The following is a 14,028-nucleotide window of genomic DNA, read 5'->3' as shown; positions in this document are numbered from 1 at the left end:
AGGACAACATGCTGTATGACAAAACAATCGCGAAAAGGCTCAGGACACGGATAATGTACTCTGAACTACTCGTTTCAGTGAGTGTGTCACAAAAGCATAATGATTCCACAATTCTCTTTGACCTGCATCGCAGAGTCGTGGTAATGAGCCAAAACGCTTTGCAGAGCGAGAAACACCAGAAAAACACAACAACATACTGTAAGACAAAACAACACCGAAAAGGCTCGGGACACGGGAGGTGAACTCTGATTTTCTCATTTCGGTGAGTGTGTCTCAAAAGCATTATTGATTTGCACAGTTCTCATGCACATGCATCAAAGAATCCTGGTTAAGCACCAAAACGCTTTGCCTTAGCGAGAAAAACCTTTTAATGACATGTTATTCAAAATCATACTTTAAGCTTGAAGAACATTTATTCGCGATTGTTTTCCCTTGAATTTGAAAGTTTCTCGCGTTTTGAGAGTTAAATAGAACAGCTTTTGCAGGAAAAAGCTAAAGAGGACAGGGGATGCAGAAAGGTGCAATGATCATAGACAGCACTACAATATCATGCTGGATGCCATAAAAGCACATAAAAGGCTCATGACACCGAATTACATGGATTTTCAGCTCATTTCAGAAACAGTGTCACAAAAGCATAATGATTCAACAGTTTCTTGAATCTGCATCGCAGAGTCGCTGAAATGAACATAAACGCTTTGCGAGCGAGAAACACCAAAAAGACACAACAACATGCTGCATGGCAAACAATATCGAAAAAGCTCAGGACACGGAATTACATGTATCTGTACTTTGAATTGCTCATTTCAGTAAAAGTGTCTCAAACGTATAATGATTCCACAGTTTTTCTTGAACCTGCATCAGAGAGTCGTTGTAATGAACCAAAATGCTTTGCGGGGCGAGAAACACCAAAAAGCCATGACAACATGGTGTATGACGAAACAACACCGAAAAGGCTCAGGACACGGGAAAAGTACCTACTTTGGTTTACTCATTTCAGTCATAGTGTCACAAAAGCATTATTATGTTACAGTTCCTATGTACCTGCATCACAGAGTCGTGGTTAAGCACCAAAACGCTTTGCTTTAGCGAGAAAAACCTATTTATGACATATAATTTAAATCAAACTCTAGGTACACTCATTCGCGGATTATCTTCCCTTGAATCTGAAAGTTTCCCAGGTTTGGTGGTCAAATACCAGCGCTTTTGCAGGAAAAAGCTGAAGAGGATAGAGACAACACAGTAGTGCAATTGATCACAGAAAGGACAACAATGACATGCTGGATGTCGAAATAAGGCTCAGGACACGGAATAACACGTGCTTGTACTCTGAGTTGCTCATTTCAGTAATAGTGTCTCAAAAGCATAATGATACCACAGTTTCCTTGTACCTGCAACAAAGAGTCAGTGTAATGACCCTAAACGCTTTGCAGGGCGAGAAACACACACACACAAAAAACCCACAATAACATGCTGTATGACAAAACAACACCGAAAAGAGTCAGTACATAGGAGAAATTCTCGGAACAAGTAATTTTCGTGATTGTGTCACAAATGGACTACTGATTTGTACAGTTCTAATGCACCTGCATATAAGAGTCGTGGTTAAGCACCAAAACACCTTGCCTTTGCGAGAAAAACCTATTAATGACATATTATTCAAAATCATACTTTAAGCTTTAAGAACACTTATTCGCGATTGTTTTCCCTTGCATTTGAAAGATTCTCACGTTTTGGATGTTAAATATCACAGCTTTTGCAGGAAAAAGAAAGCTAAAGAGGACAGAAAATGCATAAAGGTGCAAGAATCATAGAAAGCACTACAATACCCTGATGGATGCCATAAAAGGCTCATGACACGGAAGAACATGGATTTGTACTCTGATTTGCTTATTTTGGTTATTTTTCCATAATGAAAAACTATTCATTTGCACAGTTCTCATGCATCTGCATCAAAGAATCCTGGCAAAGCCCCAAAACGCTTTGTTTATGCAAGGAAAACCTATGAATGACTTATTATTCAAAATAATACTTTAAGCCCAAAGTACAATTATTTGCCATTGTCTTTCCTTGAATTTGAAAGTTTTTCACGTTTTGGGGGTCAAATATCACATCATTTGCAAGAAAAAGCTAAAGAGGGCATGGAATGCCGAAATTTGCAATGACCATAGAAAGCACTACAATGACATGCTGGATGCCAAAAAAGCACAGAAAAGGCTCAGGACACGAAATTACATGTCTTTGTACTCTTTTTTTGATCATTTCAGTATTAGTGTCACAAAGCATTATTTCCTCGATCTTTCTGAATTTGCATCAAAGGGTCGCTGTAATGAACCAAAACGCTTTGTGGGGCGAGAAACACCAAAAAGACTAAACAACATGCTGAATGAGACAAATCAACACCGAAAAGGTTCAGGGAACGGGAAAATTACTCTGATTTACTCATTTCAGTAAGTTTGTGACAAAAGCACAATTGTGTTATAGTTCCCATGCACCTGCACCATAGAGTCGTGGTTAAGCACCAAAAGCGCTTTGCTCTAGCGAGAATAACATTAAAATGACATGTTATTTTAATCAAACTTCAAACTCTTATTCGCGTTTTATCTTCGCTTGAATCTGAAAGTTTCTCACGTTTCGGGGTCAAATATCACATCATTTGCAGGAAAAAGCTAAAGAGGGCAGAGAATGCTGAAATTCGCAATGACCATAGAGAGCACTAATGTAACATGCTGGATGCCAAAACAATACAGATCAGGACACGGAATTACATGTATTTGTACTCTGTTTTGCTCATTTCAGTATTAGTGCCACAATGCATAATAATTCCTCGTTCTTTCTTGAATCTGCATCAGAGAGTCGCTGTAATGAACCAAAACGCTTTGCGGGGCGAGAAACACCAAAAAGACTAGACAACATGCTGAATGAGACAAATCAACACCGAAAAGGCTCATGAAACGGGAAAAAGACTCTGATTTACTCATTTCAGTAAGTGTGTGACAAAAGCACAATTGTATAACAGTTCCCATGAACCTGCATCATAGAGGCGTGGTTAAGCACCAAAAGCGCTTTGCTTTAGCGAGAAAAGCATAAAAATGACATATTATTTTAATCAAACTTTAAACTCTTATTCGCCATTGTCTTCCCTTGAATCTGAGAGTTTCTCACGTTCTGGGGGTCAAATATCACAACATTTGCAGGAAAAAGCTAAAGAGGACAGAGAATGCAGAAATTTGCCATGACCATAAGAAGCACTACAATAACATGCTGGATGCCAAAACAGCACAGAAAAGGCTCAGGACACGGAATTACATGAATCTGTACTCTGTTTTTCTGATTTCAGTATAAGTGTCACAAAAGCATAATAATTTCTCGTTCTTTCTTGAATCTGCATCAGAGAGTCGCTGTAATGAACCAAAACGCTTTGCGGGGCGAGAAACACCAAAAAGACTAGACAACATGCTGAATGAGACAAATCAACACCGAAAAGGCTCATGAAACGGGAAAAGTACTCTGATTTACTCATTTCAGTAAGTGTGTGACAAAAGCACAATTGTATAACAGTTCCCATGAACCTGCATCATAGAGTCGTGGTTAAGCACCAAAAGCGCTTTGCTTTAGCGAGAAAAGCATAAAAATGACATATTATTTTAATCAAACTTTAAACTCTTATTCGCCATTGTCTTCCCTTGAATCTGAGAGTTTCTCACGTTCTGGGGGTCAAATATCACAACATTTGCAGGAAAAAGCTAAAGAGGACAGAGAATGCAGAAATTTTCCATGACCTTAAGAAGCACTACAATAACATGCTGGATGCAAAAACAGCACAGAAAAGGCTCAGGACACGGAATTACATGAATCTGTACTCTGTTTTTCTGATTTCAGTATAAGTGTCACAGAAGCATAATAATTCCTCGTTCTCTCTTGAATCTGCATCAGAGAGTCGATGTAATGAACCAAAACGCTTTTCGGAGCGAGAAACTCCAAAAAGACTAGACAACATGCTGAACTAGACAAATCAACACCGAAAAGGCTCAGGAAACGGAAAAGTACTCTGATTTAATCATTTCAGTAAGTGTGTGACAAAAGCACAATTGTATAACAGTTCCCATGAACCTGCATCATAGAGTCGTGGTTAAGCACCAAAAGCGCTTTGCTTTAGCGAGAAAAGCATAAAAATGACATATTATTTTAATCAAACTTTAAACTCTTATTCGCCATTGTCTTCCCTTGAATCTGAAAGTTTCTCCAATATCGGGGTCAAATATCACAGCATTTGCAGGAAAACGCTAAAGAGACATCAATGAAAAACATACCGTTAGCTCTCACGCATTTGCTTTTGTTTTTTCATGTGTTGGTTGTCAAGTGTGACAGCCACTGCAGGAAAAAGCCAAGGAGAACAATGATAGGTGATCTGAATTTCTGCACAGTGATCCTCCTAGCTGACATTAAAACAAATTTAAGATTTTGCAAATTTAACCTGACTCACGTTGTTTGTTTGAACCAAAATAATTTTTAGAGCCAAACGAACGTGTGTATGACAAAATATTAAAAGCATTATAAGATGACACTGATTTGTATCTTTTCCTGTGTTTGCTGTTAGATAAGTGTATGAGTTAAATATGGTCGCTAGATGGCGCCCTTGATCAATTAACAAATTGAGTACTGTTCTGAGAAAAGGTTGCACTGTGCGTGCTGTACTGATTCAGAACCAGAATCAGAATCAGAATCGGTTTTTATTGCCAAGTATGCAACACATACAAGGAATTTGACTCCGGCAGTTGTTGTCTCTAGCACAAGAGGTACACACAAACATGATACATAAACATGACAATAAAAAATAGATAAATAAAAAGATGTGGATGTAGAAAAGGGCTGGGATAAAATGTGCATCAGAAATATTTACAGAATACTGGGATATTTACAATTGAAGGTGGAAAAGTGCAACTGTGCGGTCCGTAGTGCAGCTGTAAACTGTTTTAAAAAAGGTGCCAGTGTTAGTTACAGTTTTTATTATTTAATATGGAGACTGCAGACAGATAGAAACTACTCCTGTGCCGGCTTGTCCTGGTCCGCAGAGCTCTGAGGCGCTTGCCGGATGGGAGCATTTCAAAGAGTCCGTGAGCAGGGTGAGTGGAGTCCCTCACAATGTTTTCTGCACTCCTCTGAGTCCTAGAGCAGTAGAGGTCCTGGATGGAGGGCAGGAGAACACCAATGATGCGCTCAGCAGTCCTCACAGTGCGCTGCAGTCTGAATCGGTCCTGCCTGGTGGCAGCTCCAAACCACACAGTGATGGAGGAGCACAGAACGGACTCGATGACTGCAGTGTAGAACTGCAGCAGCAGCTCAGGGGGCAGTCCATGTCTTCTCAGGAGGCGCAGGAAGTACACATCCGCTGCTGAGCCTTCTTGAGGATGGAGCTGATGTTCTGCTGATGATCGTGCCCAGGAATCTGAAGTTCTCCACAATGGACACCGGGCTGTTGAGGACTGTGAGGGGGGACAGGGCGGGGGATGTCTCCTTAAGTCCACTATCATCTCCACCGTCTTGAGCGAGTTGAGCTCCAGGTTGTTCTGTTTACACCAGAGCATCAGCTGATCCACTTGCTGTCTTGTAAGCAGTCTCATCACCATCCTGGATGAGACTGATGATGGTGGTGTCGTCTGCGAACTTCAGCAGCTTCACAGAGGCGTCTGTGGAGGTGCAGTCATTGGTGTAGAGGGAGAAGAGTAGTGGAGAAAGGACACATCCTTGGGGAGTCCCTGTGCTGGTGGTCCGAATGTCCGAAATGGCCTGCCCCAGCCTCACCTGCTGACTTCTGTCAGTCAGAAAGCTGTAGATCCACTGACAGAGTGCAGGAGGCACAGTGAGCTGGGCCAGTTTGGAGCAGAGGGAGGGGGGGGGGGGGGGGGGGGGGGGGGGGGGCACAGTGTTGAGGGCCGAGCTGAAGTCCACAAAAAGGGCACGTGCATAGGTCCCAGGACGATCCAGGTGATGCAGGATGTAATGCAGCCCCAAGTTGACAGCGTCGTCCACTGATCTTTTTGCCAGGTAGGCAAACTGCAGGGGGTCCAGCAGGTCCTTTGTGAGGGTCTTCAGATGGGCCAACACCAGCTGCTCAAAGGTCTTCATGACCACAGATGTCAGTGCGACAGGCCTGTAGTTATTTAGTCCTGAGATGGTGGGTTTCTTGGGGACGGGGAGGTGGAGCGCTTGAAGCAGGAGGGGACCACACCCAGCTCCAGGGACCTGTTGAAGAGCTGGGGGAAGACAGGAGCTAGCTGGTCTGCACAGGCTCGCAGACAGGAGGGGGAACCCCCATCAGGGCCTGGAGCTTTCCTGCTTTTTTTGTCCCTGCAGCAGCAGGGTCACTTCCTCCTCGCTCACTTGGAGGGTCTGGGGAGTGGGTGTGCTGGAGCCCCGGGGGTGAGATGGAGTTGAGATGAGGGGCTCAGTGTCAGTGGGTGGGGGGGGTGGGGGGGGTGGGGGGGGCAGAGTGACTGCAGAGAGGAGAGGAGCAGGTGTGAAGTGGTCCCTTTCGAATCTGCAGTAGAAGGTGTTGAGGTCGTCAGCCATGAGACGCTGATATAGAAATAGAAATAGAGAAATAGAGAATACTTTATTTATCCCCGAGGGGAAATTCAGGAGTCACCGCAGCATTTAAGAAAACAAAAGTAAGAAAGAGTATAGAAAGTGCAAAAAGGTCCATAAGAAATTAGATGACGACATCCCGTCCACCACTCGTCCACCACTCTCCAGCCCAGCCAGTCTCCACCTCCACAGGGTCCAGGACTGAGCCTCCCCAGCAGTCTGTTCAGTCTCTGTCTCCTGGATCCTCTCTGCTCACAGCAGGCGAAGCTCCTCCAATGTGGGGTCGGCGTCCGATGTCAGCTCCGTCAGCCACGTCCGTGAACAGCACGATGCCGCTGGGTTAGCACAGCTAGCTCATCCATCCCCCGGGGCTAGATCCCACGTTCCCAACAACGATGGATGGAAGGACAGGTCCACGTCGTCACCTCCCAGCTCACATTCGAGAACCAGCACGTCGTCCTCACCTCCTCCTCCTCAGCTTGAGGGAAATCATCAAGCCCTACACTAGTTAGCATTGACATGCTACAGGCAGCTAATTTCGCATGTAAACAATGCAGCCATGGTTACATGTAGGATCTCCAGACGAACACAGGAGAAAAGTAGTAAAAAATATCGCCGAAGCCACAAAAAGTTTGGTGTCTGTGACCGACAATGAACCATACAAAGTGATGATCCACTCCAAATACAAAGATGACGAAAAAGAGACGAAGAAATTACAAGAAACGGACAAAGACGAGAGAGCTGCTGCAACAGGCAGCTACTTGGGTAGCGCCTAGCAACCGTTTAGATACGTTATATACACCCTGTTTGAGCAGTGTTCATGGAGTGCAAGAGCAGGGCGGCAAGACACCTGCAGTTCACGTGTCAGATTAAAGTCTTAAAAGTCTAAGCATAAAGATTAAGCTTGTAGTGGCACTGAATAGGGTTTTATGGAGCACCCAGAGCAGCAATGAAGAAACATATTATTGTACAGGTAGGAATATGTTTCAGTTAACACAAATAAGATAAATATAGATAACAAAGTACAACATATTGCTAGGCGCCGCTCTGTTGGTTATGGCTGCCTTTGCAGCAGCTCTCTCTTTTCTGTCCGTTTCTAGTAATTTTTTCGCCTCTTATTTTGTAATCTTTGTATTTGGAGTGGATCATTACTTTGTGTGGCTCATTTGTTGGTCATGGACACCAAACTTTTTGTGGCTTAGTGATATTTTTACTACTTTTGCTCCTGTGTTTGTCTAGAGATCCTACATGTAACCATGGCTGCATTTTTTACATGTGAACTCAGCTGTTTGCAGCCTGTAGCATGTCAACGCTAACTGGTGTAAGGCCTGATGTCTTGCTACAAGGTGAGGAGTAGGAGGTGAGGACGACGTGATGGTTCTCAGGTGTGAACTAAGAAGTGACGACATGGACCTGTTAGAGACCTAGACCTGTTGGATTCATCGTTATTGGATGCGTAAGATCTATCTCCAAGCTATCCATGCTAACCCAGCAATAGAGGGAATTCCAGAGGGCAGAGTGCTATTCATGCTATTCACAGACATGGCTAACGAAGCTAACATCAGACACCAACGCCATGTTGGAAGAGCTTAACCTGAGTAGACAGGATACAGAAGACAGAGATGGAGCATGACTGAAAGAAGCTCAGTCCGGACCCTGTGGAGGTGGAGGCTGGCTGAACTGGAGAATGATAGACAAGCTGTCATCATCTTTTTTCTTATGGACCTTTTTGCACTTTCTTACTTTTGTTTTCTTGATTGCTGCTGCGACTTCAGTTTCGTTGTACTTGTTACAAAGACAATAAGTTCTATTCTATGGTGAGAAGTCAGAGTGGCACTGAAAACATACAGACCAAGAATTGGAGGAACTTATGGATAACAAAATAATAATAATAATAATAATAATAATAATAATAATAATAATAATAATAATAAAAATGAAAAGCCAACCAAAACACCAGAGATATTACTCCATTTTAAAATGTTAGACTTTAAACTTTAAAAAATCTCTGTTATTCTTCAATTGATTGAGTCTATGAGAAGTCAGAGTGGTACTGAAAACGTACAGACCAAAAATTGTCAGAACTATGGATAACAAAACAATTGAAAGCCACCAAATCAGAGGTGGGGTAGGGGGCTCTTCTCACACCCCTGTTTCTACGGTGCCCCCTGGGGCATGGGGTAAAAAAGGGTTCCGCTGCCTTGGGTTCTGGGCAAGTGGCACAGCGGGGATCCTGCGGCGCCCCGGGGGATGCCCATGGCTTTATATTTACTTATTTATTTATTTATTTATTTATTTATTTATTTATCTATCTAATCCTTTTTTTTAATTATTTTTATTTTTTTTTATTTTTTGGTGAGTAAATGGTAAATGGTAAATGGACTTGAGCTTATATAGCGCTTTTCTAGTCACAGACCACTCAAAGCTGCTGTACACCACAGGTCACACTTACCCATCCTCACCCATTCACTCTCACATTCACTCACTGATGGATCCAATCTTTACTATGACAGCTATCCATCAGTACATCTAACACAGTCACGCCCTTTCATACCCATTCACACACCACTGACGCAGCAGTGGGAGCAACTTGGGGTTAAGTGTCTTGCCCAAGGACACATCGCCATGTGTCACCCAGAGCTGGGCTTGAACCTGCAACCTTCCGATCACCGACCACGCGCATTCTCCAACTGCGCCACCGACGCCCCGACGCCCACCGACGTGAGTGAGGAGGAAAAGGGGTATTTCACCACCTGAGTGGCTGGAGGCTCCGAGTGTGTTGTGATATGGTGCTGCCGTGTTGTGATGTTGTTGTGTGGTCGTCTTGTGGTGCTGTGGTGTCGTTGTGCTGTTGTGTCAACGTATGGGTATGGATGGACAGAATGTTTATGTGCGGGTGTCAGGGTCCACGGTGGAGGGCTGGTGAGCTTGGGTACAGATGAGAGGGGGATAGGGGTGGGTTGGGACAGGGGGTTGTGTAAGGGGGACACTGGGTTTTTGGGGAGAGGACTTCTGTGGTCTCCGGTGTCTGGCCGGGTGCGCTGGGGGCTGGCACCGACTCGTGATGGGTGGTGGCCTGGGCTGGGTCTGTCCTCCTGGGTACCTGGCCGAACCCTCTCTCCTCGGGGGTGAGTGGCCCTTGGGCACAGGTGACCCCGGGTCCTACCCCCTACACTCGATAGGGGGCCCTGCGTCCAGCGGGGCCTGTAGGCCTCAGTCCCTGGCCCCCTGGGGTCCTCCCTCCGCAGTGTCCGGGGCCTGCCTCTAGCCTTCCCGGGACGCCCCCTCCTTGCCTCCTCCTGGGTTGGCGTGCTGCTGTCTCCATGGTGGTCTGTCTGGGCCCTGTGCTCTGTTGTGGCTGCTAGATGCCCGGATATGAGGGCTGTCTCAGTTCGCGTTTGGCCTCTGGGAACAGCGGGGCCACATCTGCATGATCACACCTTGGAATGATCACCTGACCTAAATCAAACCCAATATTCTGTACTGCCACCTGTACCCCGATATGTGTAGGTGAGTATATGCTTCTGTGTATTTTTCTATATACGTATATGTACCTTCTTACAATTGTCGTTGTTGTGCTCACTGCTACTCATGATTTCTCCAGTTCATTTCTCCACAGGTGCTTCTTGTGATAATGATGTCAAAGACCTCAGGATACTGCCTCTTTTCAGGCTCAGTAGCTGGTTGTTTATTTCTCCTGTCTGTAGTCATTTGTTCAGTTGTTGTGGTTGCTCTCTACTGTTGTTTTGTTGTCTCTCTCTGTCCCTCTGTCTAGTCTCTTCTCTACACTCTTTCCCTTTATCGCTGTTTCTTAAGCAGTAATCTTCAAACTTGGCAATATACGGGAGGGAAACTGTATGGATACATGTATGCGTATGTATGTGCATATATACGTATGTGTGTGTGTATGTATATATATGTATAAAATATATGTCAAAAAACACTACTAAAGAGTACAATTTTAACACTCAAGGGGAGCCTTATACACTAACGGCTCCCTTTGGAAAAGCAAATGTGTTCTGCACAATACAGCAGCCAGACCATAATTCTGTTGTCGTGACAATGAACAGGACAAGGGGGAAAAAGAAAAAAAAAAAGAAAAAAAAAGAAAGCCACCAAATCATCAGAGATATTACTCCTTCATTCTATAGTGTAAGACTTTAAACTTTTAAAATCTCTATTTTCTAAAATAAAATTTCTTGAATTTTTTTTTGTAAGTAGTCAGACTGGTACCAAAAACATACGGAACAAAATTTGTGGGAACTCATGGCTAAAAAAAAAAAATTAATGTTATTCCACATTAATCGCTTGGTTTCTTGTTTGTGAGAAGTCAGAGTAGTAGTGAAAACATACAGACCAAGAATTGTCAGAACTTATGGCTAACATAAAAACTTAAAGCCACCAAAACATCACAGCTATTACTCCTTTATTTTAGGATCTAAAATTTTTACTTTGAAAATCTCCGTTATTTTACAGTAAAATTGATTGCTGGTCAAGGAGGGGAAGCTCATTTTTTCCAGCCTTCATCATAAATTCGATTATATATTTAAACGTAAATTCTACCCTCCATTCTTCTCAAGAAAATGATCTGTGAACCTGTCGTATCAACCAGGTGTTTTTTCCAGGGATTTTACCAGTGTTCTCTCAATGGCCAGCAGAGCTAGACTGCTAAAAGGGTCTTGGCCCATTGTGTTGTGGGTGTTAGACTTGAGCCGCTTTAAACAGAAGCTCTTCTCTACACCTGCAGGCTGTAAGTGTGAGTGACGGGGGAGACACTCGGCAGCTGTAGCTGTAGCTGTATTGGTGAAAAGAGAGAGAATCTTTAAACACAATGCTCGTCGTTTTTAAGAAAGGTATATTCGCTTGGGATCGCTAAAGCCACCGAATCAGTTCAGAACAACTGAATGTACAACTGAGAAGATGCTCCGGTGGAGGGTTATACTTCAAGATCAATGACTGGCTCATTTCACTGTCAATCAAAAAGGGATTCGGCCTCTGACAGATCATCCAATCACCATGCAGAAGCCCAGCGTCCAGGCCAGCCCACTGTCTCATAGACCCCCAGAGACGCTTCGTGTCCGAGGACGAGACAAAGCCCAGCGTTTATCCAATAACCGTCCAGTTTCCACAATGGAACAACCCGCTTCTCCGTGAAGTCAGAAGACGCCCAGCGTCTGACTGTGTTTAAGCGCTGAGATGCTGCGGGGATGAACGAGGAGGAGCTTAAGCCTGTTACCTGTGATAGGTAGCTGATTCTGAACAAAAGATGAAGGAATTCATTTTGTCAATGAAATGTACACACAGCAGTACATGGCACCACTTTTTGGGGGCCATTTTAGGGGAAGCTGAGCTTCCCTTGCAGTCTTAGAGCAATCGCCGCTGATATACACACACACACACACACACATATATATATATATATATATATATATATATATATATATATATATATATATATATATATATATATATATATATATATATATATATATTAGGGCTGTCATTTTAACCAGTTAATTAGATTAATTAATGACACCGCAAATTAACGGGTTATAAAAATGAACGCAGATTAATCTGGATCCCAAACATGCAAGGCTTTCAAAGACGCACTTATTTCCAAATGCCTAGCATTTACAAACCGTTTGTCCTACATGGAAGAAGTGGTGTTCTCGTCAGATTTTCAAATTTCGGACGGTCCCTGAATGTATCACACCTGACGTCAGCAACATGCTTTGCACCGGGGGTTAGAGAGAGCACTGTTAATGGGACTGCCGTCCACATCTCGTTTATATATGTCCTTTTTGAAAATCTACAGAAAATCAATTCTGTAAAAAACAGGTCATTTAACACTTTTTACTGCATCAAACAAGCCCTGAATGATCGATAAATGTCATGTATTTAAATCTAAAGAATTCTTTGAAAATTTCCTTATATATATATATATATATATATATATATATATATATATATATATATATATATATATATATATATAAATATATATATATATATATCAGAGGCGAACCGTGGCCCCAGCCACTGGGCCTTCAGTAGGACCTTGGGACCACACGTGGCAATAAACAATCAAAAAAAGAAATAAAAACAATAGCCAGAATCATGTGACATGGAAGTTTAGTATATTGATAGTTTTGTGGGATTAAATATTTATCATGTGCCTGAACACTGCAACACCTAACACAAATTCAAACAATTAAAAACAATTAAGATATAAAATTGAAAAAAAAAACAAAAAAAAAAAACAAGTTTCAAGTAATCCAGCAACCACACAGTCTTCTCCATTACTTTCTGCCATTTCTCTTCACGTTCTGCCAACTAGATCTTCTCTTTTCTCCTCTCTCACTCACAGCTACAGTTGGGTGCTGATCCATGAAAGTGATACTCCAGGATGGAACAAGTTGGGTCCTATCACAAGGTTTAGGGCAGAAATTACCCCTACAGCAGTGTTTTTGTGCAGCAGAAGCCCAGAGCGCTCGCACCAAACACCCCCTCCCTGCTCCTCTGTTGGTTTCCTCTGCACTCAGACGGAGCCATATTTTACTTGATCAAAAACACAAATTAACGGACTCCCACAGAAAAAATCTGATATCGGTCTGCATTCACGCTTTGTGTAGAGCACTTTCAGCGCGTTACTTTTCACACAAAAACACCGCTAAATAAGGCTCTAGTTCTCATAGTGTCTCTTCGTCCTGACAGACTACCTGCGTTTATTTATATCTGGAACGCCACGGACTGACACTAAGTGGCGAGAGCCTCGTAGCCAGCTGTGGCTCTGCAGCAGAGGTAGCGCCGTTTTACGACACCATGAGAACTAGAGCCTTATTTAGCTGTGTTTTTGTGTGAAAGTAACGCGCTGAAAATTCTCTAAATAAAGCGTGAATGCAGACAGATATCAGATTTTTTCAGTGAGTCTCTTTATTTGTGTTTTTGGTCAAGTAAAATATTGCCCCGTCAGAGTGCAGAGGGGCAGGGAGGGGGTGTTTGGTAAGTATTCGAGATTCCCCGGAAGATGACAGGTATGAGCCCGCCCACAATTTAACAAAATATGATTGGCTAAGACAACTGTCATTGTCAAATTGTGTCCACATTCGCTTGAGTTACACAGGCATTCGTTGCAGTTACTGAAGGCCCTACCTGCCAGAATGTGTCGCTGATTTACAAAGATACCATCAAAGGGATAATTGTGATTGGTCCATTTTCCATTTCGTTATATTAACCCCATTGTTTGCCAGGACAAGTTTATAAAAATAATATAAAACTCATTGCTATGATTTCATTGAGTAAAATAAATAAATAAAAACAAAATAAAACAAAATAAAGAAATAAAATAATTATTTAGGAGTACAAAAATTCTTTCAATATTTTTTATTAGGCCTTCACTGAATACCTTGAAGGCCCAGTGGGTTCCCCACTGATATATAT

This window comes from Halichoeres trimaculatus, unplaced genomic scaffold (genome assembly GCF_033239565.1).
Source record: "Halichoeres trimaculatus isolate MK-OKI-2021-1 unplaced genomic scaffold, fHalTri1.1 fHalTri1_scaffold_37, whole genome shotgun sequence".
Taxonomy (NCBI): Eukaryota; Metazoa; Chordata; class Actinopteri; order Labriformes; family Labridae; genus Halichoeres; species Halichoeres trimaculatus.
The sequence above is the reverse complement of the archived record's forward strand: the minus strand, read 5'-3'. Positions refer to the sequence as shown.